The sequence below is a fragment of the Dromaius novaehollandiae genome, chromosome 1, assembly GCF_036370855.1.
Source record: "Dromaius novaehollandiae isolate bDroNov1 chromosome 1, bDroNov1.hap1, whole genome shotgun sequence".
Classification (NCBI taxonomy): Eukaryota; Metazoa; Chordata; class Aves; order Casuariiformes; family Dromaiidae; genus Dromaius; species Dromaius novaehollandiae.
Window position 1 is genome coordinate 19,409,387 of NC_088098.1, and position 13,269 is coordinate 19,422,655.

General features: G+C 37.4%; 1 protein-coding gene across 6 annotated transcripts in view; it reads left to right on the forward strand.

Annotated features, from left to right (window-relative positions):
• The window catches only part of GRM8 (glutamate metabotropic receptor 8), a 348,208-nt gene that overhangs the window by 52,547 nt on the left and 282,392 nt on the right, over positions 1-13,269 (forward strand). The gene's annotated exons all lie outside the window — the stretch shown is intronic.

The following is a 13,269-nucleotide window of genomic DNA, read 5'->3' on the forward strand; positions in this document are numbered from 1 at the left end:
GAGAAGAAATTTGAAACCATCCTTTCTTTTTGTTAGAGTTTTATTGTTGTGACATCTGTGTATATAAAACAAATCTCTGTCTCTTGATCAAAATATTGTTAATTGCTGGGTCAGCCAAATTAAGTCAGCGGAAAGGATATATATTATGAAGAGTGTGTATGGAGGGGGGGGAATGCTCAAAGATAACATGCAAGATTGATTGACATACAAATCTATAAAAAACTTCATTCAAGTATATGGCAGTTTTGTCCGATGGAAACTTCTCTTACCCTAACAGAGTGAAATTGCAACTCTGACACAGGAAAGATTTGAAAATTATTTTGGAAACTTCTACATAACACTATTGGGTCACTTATCTGGAGAGTTGTATTTCTACCTAGCTCAAATGAAATAGGTAAGATTTTGCATAACCCTTGTCTTTCCCTAAAGTGGCATTCAGACAACTCGCTCTGAGAACGGTAAAGGTGTTCTTAGGTCTGTGAAACTTCTGATGTCGAACTTTGTCCAGTAAAGTTCTCTGAGCATTTGTAGTTCTCTGACTGCATGTACCCACAAAGGCTGCCAGCTTTGACAACTGGCTTATTGCTGGCCTCATTGCCTAAATGTTTGGCATTGAAGAAAATATTATTTCAAGACCGGCTCCTGGGACCTACCCCAGCTCAGAGGCATTACAGAGCAATGCAGTCATGTTCTGTTGTGCTTGTTTGTTCTCTGGCTTTATAAGATTTGGCTGCACAAGCTCTTGCATCTGGGCATCCCCTTGGGACATGTGGTTCAGGCTGTCCACAAGCTAATGAATGATGTAAGAGTTATGTTTCACACTTTGGCTTCTGCTCTAATCTGTTCTGTAGTAGTTTCTGAACTAGGGGAAATGTGCTTGAGGGAGTCCTACATGAAGAAGGGCTCTTAGCTCAGAGTGGGGATGCAAGTAGATAGATGTGGGCTCTGGCAACTAGCTTTTCTTAAAAAAATAAATAACTAAAAGCAGCTGGAGCTGGTAGTATTGTCCTCTTCTCCAGACAAAAGAAAAGTGTGGGCCAGTTTTGCATGGGAGATGGCTCAGAGTTATTAACTGCAGTCTCAGTTCCACCTACACCAAAGAAATGAGATTTTGGACACACCTCTTGCTTGGTATTTCCTACTGGCTAGCTCAGGAAGCATCATGTGAATCCCATTCCAAGGTGCTTAACTTCTCTATATGTTGCATAGACAGCCCACGTGCCAGACGGAGTCTGCAAATTTTGTTCCAGTAAAGCTGGGTGCTTTATTGCCTTTATGATAAAAAGTTAAGTTCCACAAACTGTGAAAGAGAAGTCAGGTGACAGACATTAGAAAAAAATGCTTCAAAGTGGTGGACTTTTTTTCTGATTTTTTTTTTTTTTTGAGAAATGTAGATGGCTGATACTCTGTTTATGTGGGGGAAAATGTTGATTTCTTTCAATTGACAGTTCCAGACCAACTCTTTCAGTGACTGAAAGTGGATAGGTGACACTGATATGCAGAAATATATTTGTGACTGATTTCAATAAGTGGATAAAAATGGAACTGTATCAGGTTCAACGCAGGCTGGCATTCCTATGCCACTTGTCATCAGGAGCGTCCACTGTGGCTTTTGATGTCTCCAATATTTATTCAATGTACTTGACACTTAGTTAGATTTAAGTGTAGTTTTGCTTTTGATGGGGTCTTTTAACATATGCAGCAACAGATTGAGGGAAGGCAACTTCAAAATAAAATATGTTTACTCATCAAAATCTGCTATAGTATTCAGAAGTGGTGCAATGGTTCTCTAGTTCCTAGCACAAATCATCTGTGCACAGTGTACAAAAGGGGATTTCTTAAGTGCAAAGCGCATTGGTGCACTGAACAGTATAGTAGCTATAGACTTGAAGACTGACTGGCAAATGTGGTGTTCTCGTAAAACAGACTATAATAAAACTGAATCCGTAAAAATGGGTGTTCTACCCATGTTTCAAAGGAAAAATATTCAACAGTCTGAAGTGTGCAAAGATTCTCAATATTTGGCCAGAGCAGGACCAAACAGTTTCTCATTCAACCCACATAAAGATAATGAATTCTGTGAAATCTATCATGTGTTAATGTAAGCTTTTTCATCCCCTTTTAGGCAAAAGCAAAAGTTTGTCTGGAGCCTCATGGACGAGGTTCCTTTTCCTGCCTGTGGAAGTGCTACGTGGCCAGTGCTGCGTGCCAAGGCGTGCAGATAACCATAGGTGTGAATGCAGGCAGAGGAGTGGCTTTTCAGAGCTGTGGAAAACAGTTGTCTGTGTACACTGCCTCTGACTAGACATCCTACCAGAAATATGGGGTATTGCTGAAACAGGAAAGCTCCACTGTTCTTTTTTTCCCTAACTTAATGAGAGCTTCTCACACCCTCTTCTTTCAGCATCCTGCCAAGCTGCTGAAGTACTGTGTTCACGGTAGGGCCAGACTTACAGGATCAAGTTAACTGAAGAGGACTTTTAAGAATCCTCCAAAGAGCTTATATATCGTGTATATATTTGAACTTAGAGATACTGGAGAGTCATAGCTAGAGAGGAAATCTCCATCACACTAGCCAGGAGGGCTAAGGCAAGCGCTCAAACAGAAGGCTGTACAGTGGTGATAACAGTAAACTGATTTATACTTAAATTGCAATGAACGAAAGTAGGGGAAAGGAGAATTTGCAGAAGTTATGTGAATTGCTCTTCCAGTACAGGCTTTTTTCCCTACACCAAGCGTTGCTATTGCTGACATTATGGATGTGCTCCCAGTACAGTTGGAGAGTAAAGGCAGGTATGATGGGGAAGGAAGCCTTAGTCAGGAGACTAGAGAAAGGAGTCACCTTGTCCAAGCTTATTTCACAGAAGAAGGGTTCCCCTATGACCTTTCTGCTGGTCCAAGTGGAAACACTGAATATTTGTGAACAGCCAGCTGCCAAAGGGGAGAAGCAGAGCTGCAGCCGAGAAGCCCAGGTCAACTGTTCAGGAGCCAATCGCTCTTCCTCACATTTCAGTCAAGTTTGTGACTGAGGAGGCAGGAGGGCGTGAGAAGAGAGAAAAACTCCTGGAAAACCAGGAGTGAAGGAAAAGATATCTGGAAAGAAAGATGCGCATGTAGGGAGGATATTTAAAATACAGAGAGGGTAATGACTGGTAAATAAAAGTTGTTGAAAGAAAAAAGATGATCTAAAAGATGATCTGACAAAAGGAAGTAAGAATAAATTATGGGAAGAAAGGGAAGAAACATAGGAAGAAATAGGGGAATGACAGAAGAAGTACCTATACAGAAGAAGCACCTGTGTGTTTGTATGTATGCATACATACATTTTACTCAATAAGGAGCGTTACTGGCCTGTTTTCTAGAAAGCTTGCCCCGATACTCTAAATATGGAGAAGCCAAGAGTATACTACTGGACAGGCAGGAAATCTCTGCCAGATCTCCACTTCTGCAAGTGATGTTATTCCCTTCAAGTTGTGCTTTTGTTGGAGCTTATCTTGATTTATGGAAGGGAAAAATACCAGCTTATGAACAAAACTTTGGTAACCTTCCTGTTGGGGAATTATAAACCACTAACTACTGCAGGTCAGAAAGAAAAACAAAAGCATGTGTGTGTGTTTACACCCCCATCCCCAAATCATGACTTTCAGTACAATCTTATTCCTGTTTGGAGACTTTACTCTTGATTGCTGGGATGGTAAAAACATGATGTATGAGCTGAGACTTAGAAGGCATCTGTGATATAACAGACCATGGAGTAACAACCTACTTGCGTGGTTTAATTGTTTGTGTGTGTTCAGTAGGATTTGTAATGTTGTACCTTTCCAACCTGAATGACAAAACTTACGAAGTACAATTATTTATGAAAGCTGATGATTTGGCTTTCTGTTTGGTGCCATATATTATTGTGGTTTTCCATACATTCTATTTAAAGTGCAGTTATTTTACTTAAGCTCTAATTTCTCAGAATTCTTTGGTCTATCTGATGAGAAAGATTCTGAACAAAATTAGTGCTGTTCTGACTTGTTGGCCATGGAGCAGTCTTCAAAGCACCATGCACTCCATGAACAGCCTATGGCCTGTCCACACAATGCATAGTGGACCTGGTGGGTACTAAGCTGCTGCGTGTGCTTAGACCTGCAGGTTTCAGTGGGTGTGTATACACACACTGAAATATATAAAAATATATTTTATAGATGTATTCTATAATATATATGATAGAATATATATTTATATATTTCTCTGTGTGTGTGTGTGTGTGTGTATATATATATATATATATATATATATATATATATATATATATATAAAACTATAATATTAATGTGTTTTGAGGGGGTGAGGGAAGTGGTAATAGTCCACTTAATCCTGAGCCCGTATTTACAAAGCTTCTCTTCTTGTACACTGAGACTCTGATAGCTATTTTTGTGAACAACCCCAAAATAGTAGATAATATGTTTATATGCCCTTTGCATTCACTTTTTAATGTTGCAAGGCTGGCATTTTCCAAAGGGCCAGGGACAATTAGGCTCATGGGAGCCAGGTCGTACGTTTGAGAACTCCAGTCTCTGACCCCATTAAACACAAGGAAACCTAGGTCATTCCTGTTATTTGAAGTCACTCTGACCACATGAGTTTACAGGGGAAAAAAGTACCCTTCTTTTTACATGTGAATTCTTTGCTTCTAATGCACCTGTACAGTTCATTGAGTTTAAATATTTAGGTATGCATAACTTAAAAATTCTCTAGGATCTGTGATGGAGAGACTTCCTCTGGCCAGTTGGAAGTGAAGGTAGCAATTACAGTCCAACTTTATAGATAGATTATATATGCATAGTTGTGCTCTCACTTGGATTGCTTGGATTTTCATCTCTCTGCCTGATATGATGCTTTTGACAAGATAATCCATGACTCCATGTAGTGATAAATCATGGTCAATGTTCTGTTTAAGTCAGAAATCAGAACGGAAATCTGGTAGTGATGCAACAGAACATACATCACCATATGGTGTCCAGGAACCGTGCAGAGGAGGATGCTTTTTTTCCCAGAGCTACCCTACTATTTTTAAAATAAAGTACACTGTGAATAGAAAATAATGCTTTGATATCACTCTTATGGGCCTCAGAGCTTAATTCCCAGATAACTGCCAATCTTTTTTCATTTGGAGTGTTTTCCATTTTGCTTCAACTTTTCTACCAGCAATGACTGGACTCAGCATTTCACTGTGGTAGTACAGGTGTCACTTAAATCTTTCAAAATGGCTTAGGACTGGCTCTTTTTTTCTAGGCTAAAAACTCAAAGTAAAATTGTTCAACTGAAGAGGCTGACTTTAATGAAAAAAAAATCTTTCATTTCTCTTCTCTAAGTCTATAATAGTTGTACTTAAAATGTTGTTTTATAATCTCTTATGACCTGGATCTATTCCAGAAGGAATCACTAGTTGTGAGGAATCACTGGTGTTCCCTTAATGCTCTCTGATATGAAGGAAACATGAAGCTTCCCCCATCAAGCCACATCTTTGTGGTAGAATAAACTGTTCATCAAAAGTAGAAGTGGCTTCAGTTGCCTAAAGGGAGGAAATCTAGTATCATTTTTTTGATACCTCAAGATATCCTGCCTAGCCTCTAGCTGGCCTTTCTTATGAGATATCTTGGAGTATCCAAGTCATTAGTGTGGGGCAGAGAGATTACATGGAAATTACAGGAAAACTGAGTCTTTTAGGGTGGCAGATGGAGTGCAGGCAGTATAACCTGAAACACCTGGAAGCGCCCACCAAAGCATTGGGCATTTATTTGGGCAACCAAGCTGAATCTGCATATCTTTACAGATTTTTGTGAATTGTGAACAATACAAGATTTGGTTTCCCTCCTCCTGAATTTTTCAGATACTTGTCTCATGACATAAAGCTGGCACCACAGATGGTAGAGGGATAGTTAGTATTACTGTTCAGACAGTGGCATAAGAAGAACTGGCCTTGCAACATTAAAAAGAGACTATAAAGAGCAGAACTGTCCATTAAGCAGAACACCTATCTTGCTTAGAGCACCCTTTCTTATGTATCAGGTTCCCTATAATCAGAAAATCTCTTGCAGACAACTGCATGTTCTCATGGGTGGGACTCTGAAGCTGGCTGCAATGCTCTCTATGGTGCTAATTTGTAAATGAATGTAAAAGAAACCTGATTTGGACAGAAGAATACTTTCTAGCTACTAGGTAATTTTATTACCACTGAATAATAATAAAAAAAGTCAGCTTTTAGTTCAGACCTAAAGTAACACACATCTCTATATACTTTCTCAAACTCATCAGAAGCAATTACGGTTCTTGAAAGCAGTGACATGACTGACCCTGATGAAGAAAGTGTGGCTAAAAAGGCTTTGAAATATCAGAGTTCACACTGTGCTCAGCAGAGCTTGGCACAAATCTAACATATTGATACACATAATTAAGTGTGGGTTTCCCTGATAAGTAGAAAAAGAATTTTAATAGGTTGAGTCCCTAAAGCCATCTGACCATCCTTGGCTTCTCGTTTGATCTGATGATTGCACAACATAAGAAACTCTGAAGGAAGAGCTAACTGCCATTCCCAAGCTTAAGATTCCCCCCCTCCATGTGATGTGATCTCTGTGTGAATATTACCCATTTGATCTACTGTTTCTTCATCTTATAATTCAGTGCCTGGACCTCAGCTGTGTTTGAAATATTTAGAAAGAGCTTGTCTACAGATGGTGGATAACTTAATGCACAACTGCTTAATGTAGTTGGTTTTCAGAGAGGCAAGAAAATAGGATTTAAAGTGATGTGGAAATACCAGAACAGAGCTCCCTTACTGAGAAAATGCCATTCTTTAACATTTATCAATAGACTGTCTTGCACAGAACATTGACGACAGTTCAAACTGTCCTATAGATGGATTCCCATCCTCCTGGAGTTGCACAGCAATGCAGTTTGACAAGATCTGCTTCAGCTGTAAAAATGTTCATAATGCATAAATATCCTTTAATGTTTTTGCCCTAAAGTGCATCACAGAGCACAGAGTCCCATGCTTTCCAGAGTGGTGAATTTGTTTTCTAGATGCTGCATCTGTTATGGGATTTGGGACTGTGATATTGCATTACTTTTTTTTTTCCTGTAGTATCCCTTGTGTGTAATTAAAAGTAATAACTTCTAATCAGTCCCTGACTTACTTCAGCCCACTGGAAAGAGACAACTTCTCAAATTCTAACACTATATATTACATAAATTCCTCTGTCACATCCTGTTCTTCCAGAGCGGCAAGTCAGATCATGTAAACGAACACATTCGTTCTGTAACATGTCTGGTTAGGCTTTATGAAAGATATATTCTGGGTGATGATGGTAGACTGCAATAATATAGAGATATTTAATATTTCTGCATCCCATAATCTGACAATAAACAATTATTTATGTTAACTATAAGAAATTAATTTCTCTAAGTTAATCCAGTTTATTCAGAATTCCATGGTACTGGTCCATTTGATCACCAGAGATCATCTCAGAAAGACTTAGGTGTTCTTGTGGTTGGAGAAAAAATGAGAAAATCAGTAATGAAGGATGATTTACTTGTATGATATTATCTCCACATTGTCACTGTGATGGTGGCTGCATCTTCCTCTACACTTTTTCATATACCAGGCCTATCTGTGATGGTTGTAGAAATGATTTTTTAGCAACAAACTATGCTGTATTCTTTCTCCACTGTTCATTGATTCTCATCTATGTCCTTTTCTCGTGAAAATCTCAGTGCTGCTCATTGAAGATATATTCCGCTCAGGTTCAAGAACCTGGAAGGTAACTGATAGCAATACAGGCAAAGTAAAGGCAGTGAAAAGAGTAACAGAGAGTGAAAAGAAAGAGTAAAATAGTTCACCTTTCCCAACTTTGAAACGTTTAGGTTTGATGGATCACTTCTGTGATTTGGGAAAGAAAATAGCAATAGCTATGTTGGATTTTATCACAAAGATCTTATCTTCGAACAGCTACATATAAACATATAGATGCCTTCCAAAAAATTTAAGACTAACTCATCATTAGCTCCTCATCATTAGGTGTCTGAATTGCAAGCACCCTTGACAGGAACCAGTATGATATTTACTGCAAATAGAATGATTTGGAATGATTCAAATGGATTAAGAAAATTCTTGCATTCCAAGTGGAATCAACTAATGGCAGCCTTCAAGTTATACTTGTGCTCTTTCCCTTTCCAAAGCTTTAAACTCTATTACATTTTTTCTAGAATTAAATGCATTTCAAATTGTATTTAGGCAAAAAACGTAACCCTTTCTTGTTGTTTTTGCTCCAGCTGATTGAACATTTTTTTTTTTCAGTAAATCTGTAGTAGCTCCTGAAGAAGATACCTTCCTGAACACACAATGGCTACTGTTTGAGAAATGTCTCTCAAACCATATCAGAGTCCTTAATGTAAAGAGATAGCATAAGCATATACTTCTAAATAAATACAATTCAGAACTATGCATGTTTATATCTATTGGGAAAACATGTTGAGACAGATTGCTCCTCGCTGTAAAGTCCATGGAAAGAAATTGAATCGTAAAACTTCATATGCTGCATTTGGAAACATTTTCAGGACATTATTTCTAGGTAGTTTATGGTCAATAGATCTGGAAAGGCTTCATCCTTCTCAGCCACTGTGAGCACAGAAAGGGGCATCTCATATCTTTGAAGACATTAGAGTGTTAACGTGTTGCATATTCCCAAGATGATCTAGTGTTGGTTTATCTCTGAAAATGAATGAAACTAGGTCTCTAATGATGATATGGGTCACGTATTCAGTTTTTATCATAGATGGAGAGATGAACACATTGCAAAAGGCAAAACTAATATTGATCATTAGCTGTGCACAGATGTCTTGGCAGTGAGGTGCAGCTAAAAGGAGTGGGACTGTAAGATTCAGCAGAAGATGTGTGGCTGTTTACAGTATTGTTCTACATAGTGTAGATGACATTCGAATTAATCTCCCAAGCTCCCTTTATAGTCAATGGAGGGAAATAGGCAGTTTTAAAGTGCGATTCGCCTCCTCCTACAGTTAGTAACAAACCAGAACCTTTTTAATCTTGTTTGGTATAGCACAAGATGTTATTAAGTCTCATCAAACTCTTTCGAATCTTGAATGTCTACCCTGAATGCCTTTAACATTACCACAGAATGGCACGTTTTTGAAAGCAGGCTAAGATGATGTTCTGGCTGATGGTGATTTACAAATGTGACTAATAGCTAAAAGATAGTGACCTCAGCTCCCATCCAGCAACTGTTCAATATCTGGGCCCTGAGGATTCATTTCACTTCTGTGAGTTTTTTGTGCTCACAAAGAATTCTTTCTCACAGTACAGAGGAGGGAATAAAAATCTTGAAAAGACAGAGCCATTAATGATTAATGATAGACATTTACAATTCAAAAAATCACCAAGATGAAAACGTGTTACCACAATCAAATTTTATTTCAAGCTTTTTTACTCCTTTGCAAGCTTTATTAGTTGGTGTTGAAATGCCAGTTGATATTGAGCAATTGCTAAACTCAAGTTTATTGACTTCAATCTGTTAGCTACAATTATTTTCTATTTTTAAAGTACTACTGCTAATATTCCTCAAAAAAAGATGGCTTCTCAGTGATGTGAGAATGAAAAAGGGAAATAAAATGCTAGTTGATATGTTAAAATTAGTAGTGATAGGACTGAGTGGGTAATGAAACTGAAGATGCGAGTGATTTAAGCCCATTAGGCTAGGTGACTGTACAGATTACTACTGTGAGTGTAACTCATCATCAGTAATGTTCAGAATTACTGGTGATTCCTTTCTGAGGTCTTTTCTTCATAGGAGTTTAGTTCATTTCACTGTGTCTGCTATTCTGCTTCCAAATCGTACTTTCACCTGAAAGGCTGTATAAAGGAAGATCGCATTTGAAATCACTAACTGATACTTTAAATTGAGAAATGTAGCATGCAAATGGATTTGAAAGCTCAGTAAAATAAGGATCCACTGAATTTTTGTCCAAAACTTGGACAGAATATCACAGAAGAGAAAGCATAGTAAGATCTGCCTGCTGTGATGAAGACACTTTACTGGAAGGGCAAACTGAGTCACATAGGTTTCTCTACTGTTCTCAGTACAGCACCTCTATATGTTTGGGTTTGGATCCCAGCATTGGGCTGTCCAATTGGACTGTCCAGAGTAATGCTCTTTTATGAGTAGTCCTGGATTTGGAGTGGTGGATGGTTCTTATTTTCGGAGTAGGGAGGACTGGTAGTGGTTACCACTCCACTAAAATAAATGAAAAGTTACCTTATCTGCTCTTGGAATTGCTGAAGCTGCCCACACCTTCTCCATCAGGAAGTAAAAGTCTGTTCTGTAGTAATGTTTCGGTAGGTATTTGACTCAAAATTTGTTCCCGCTTTGCAGTGGTGGTCAATCGCACTTTATGCACAGTTAGTTCTGAAACTAACTGCTCCTTCTGTCTAATCCTATGGAAAGAGATCCCTAGAACCAGATTTTACAAAGACCTTGGTGAGGTATTCAAAAAGACTCAGTAAAATTAAAGACGATGTTTGACTGTCGATTTTTGCATGAATCTAACTTGAAGGCTGAGTCCATCTACTTATGGCAATTAAGTTTTATTTGCCTTTTTTGTTCCAATTTTTTTTTTTAAATACGGGAAAACATTTTCTCATGCCAATGACTTTGGATAATAGAGAGAATGAGATGAAGCCACCACTAAATTGGATTAAAGGGCTGAGGGATTACTGATAGTTTCAGGAGTAGTTCAGTATGCAGCAGGATTAAGACCAACACATACTAAAACTGGATATTATTTCAAACCCCAAGTACCATGCTGTAAATGTCTGTCTTCAGATAACATTAAGGTTTTAAATAGATCATCTCAAGCTTAAAAAAAACCAAAATAACGCTTCTATGTGTTTCTCTGCATAATAATTTCAAGCCTACCACGCGCTAAAATTATGGACTTTATCAACATATTATAGATTAACGCAGGTCAGTGGCCAAACTACAGGATAGGAAGCAACAGGAAAATATAATATGAATGAACATTCAGATATGAATGTTTTTAGCCATTGGCAGTGAGTGTGACAGCTATTGTGTGACAGCTGATTCAAATGTAATTATATAGTCCATTTTTGAACTTTTTTCCCCAAAGAAAAGGAAATGCCATTAACAGTGCTATATAGTATTCAAGTACAAAATAAATATTGTATATTGTATTTAATTTTGAAAATTTAAAATAAGAAATTTAGAATGAGAAATATAGGAGAAAATCCTCTTTTACAAGTCTCTTCCAAAATGCAAATTTGCATCTCAAAGGACCTATAGAAATTAAATTATAAATACAGACTGTATTTAAGGAATTTTAAAAACACATATTACTAAATTGGTAGAGCATAACAATTCCCTTGCTTAGGCAGCATTATGCTCTATCTTGTAAAATGTACTTGGGGACACATAAATGGTTTATTACGCCTACAGTCCATAACTAGAGTTGTTATATTTTAATGTATATATTTTTCATTCATGGATTATTGAACCAGTAAATTCTAACAATTTGTCCTCATGCCAAACAATTTTTTTGAATGTTGTTCAGCGAGTTTTCAGTAATTATGTAATGCCTCAGATCCTCACCTTTTAAAACTCTTTTCCAGTGCCTCCCTGTATATACATGTGTGTCCAAAAGCAGGCAAGGGAGGAAGCTGTCATTCACTTTTGCATAAAACACTTTACAAAAAGAAATCCACGAGATATTTCTGGATAGGAGAGCTGCAGTTTTGGATAGAAATGTGAATGTGAATGTACCTCAATGTGAAGTGCTGTCTACAACCATGAGGGATGTATATAAAAAGGAATAAGGAAAATAGCTAAATATCATTCCGTTGTGTGTGGAACATTTTTCTCAAAGTTTAGGCAAACACTTTATGGCTTTCTATTTGGAGTACCTCTCTTTTACACAGCATATTGTCCTTTCATGCTGTTGGAAATTTGGCAGAGGCCTACTGAGGTGTGCCCAGTAATTTCACTTGTATTTGGTTTGGACCATATTTATCTTCCGTTCACTTCCAGTGTTGTTCGAAATAACTTTTGGGAAGAAGTTGAACTACAAAGAGCTAGGTAGAAAAGCAGCATCTTTTCTCAGCGTTTCTGAGGGCCCCAAAGAAGTGACAGTCATAGTACCTAAAATATTTCTATTGATCTAAAACATCTCAGTGCTATGTTGTACCGACAGCTCTAATATATATCTAGGCTGTGTCATCCATCTCATGCCTGGTGAGAAACAAGAACTGAGAAAGTTAATGGGTATAACTCTGTGGTCTAGATATCAAGATTTTTAACAACAGACTGTGTTAAGCTAAAAGATCTCTTAAGGATGTTGATTTTAGGGACATTACCTTCAACAAAACAACAACCCGTAATATTGGTGAAGTGGCACACTGAGAAACAAAATGAGTAAAATGACAAGGGTTGCCTTTATTATTTTTTCCATCTGCAAAGAAACCCACCGTTTTAGAGAGTAATGGAACAAATTTTGAAAGGAAATGATACATGCCGTAGAAGTACATAGTTTCGTGTGTTATTACAGGAAAAGATCTTTCCTCTCTAAAGAGATACAGATGTTTCAAACATTTATGGAAAGAAAGAGAATTTATACAAGGCAAATTTGTAAGGAGAGTTCATCCTTTTTCTTTTACTTGGCAGATCTTTGCTTTGTTGGCAATACTTATTTCCAAGAGATGTAACCTTTAACTTACTTTTTTCTGTCATCCTCCCTCTCCTTTTTTCTGTTGTCTCTGTTGCTACAACATTTTAGATTATTTATTCTGAAGCTTTTCCATGAGTAGAAGATTTCTTAAAGAGCATAGCCAAGATATATTAGTGGGGTTTTTTTTGTTTTGTTTTGTTTCTGACTGAGAAATGATTTCGCCATCCCTTAGACTATAAATCCTTGAATCCCATTAATTTGCCTTAAATTCATCTTTTTTTTTTCTTTTTTCTTTTTTCTTTTTTCTTTTTTCTTTTTTTTAGTTTGTGTTAATGTTGAAACACTGTACAGAACCTAACTGTTGTATTTGGACCTCCTATTATAGCATTTAAAGTGACAGTGGCATTTTCCAGATCACCTATTAGCTGGAACTGGTAAACCCTGGCTCTCAACAGAACAAATTTAGGAATTCTCTTGAGATTTTTTTTTTCTTGAAGACTAATTTGGATTGTAAGATGTGAATTAAGCATC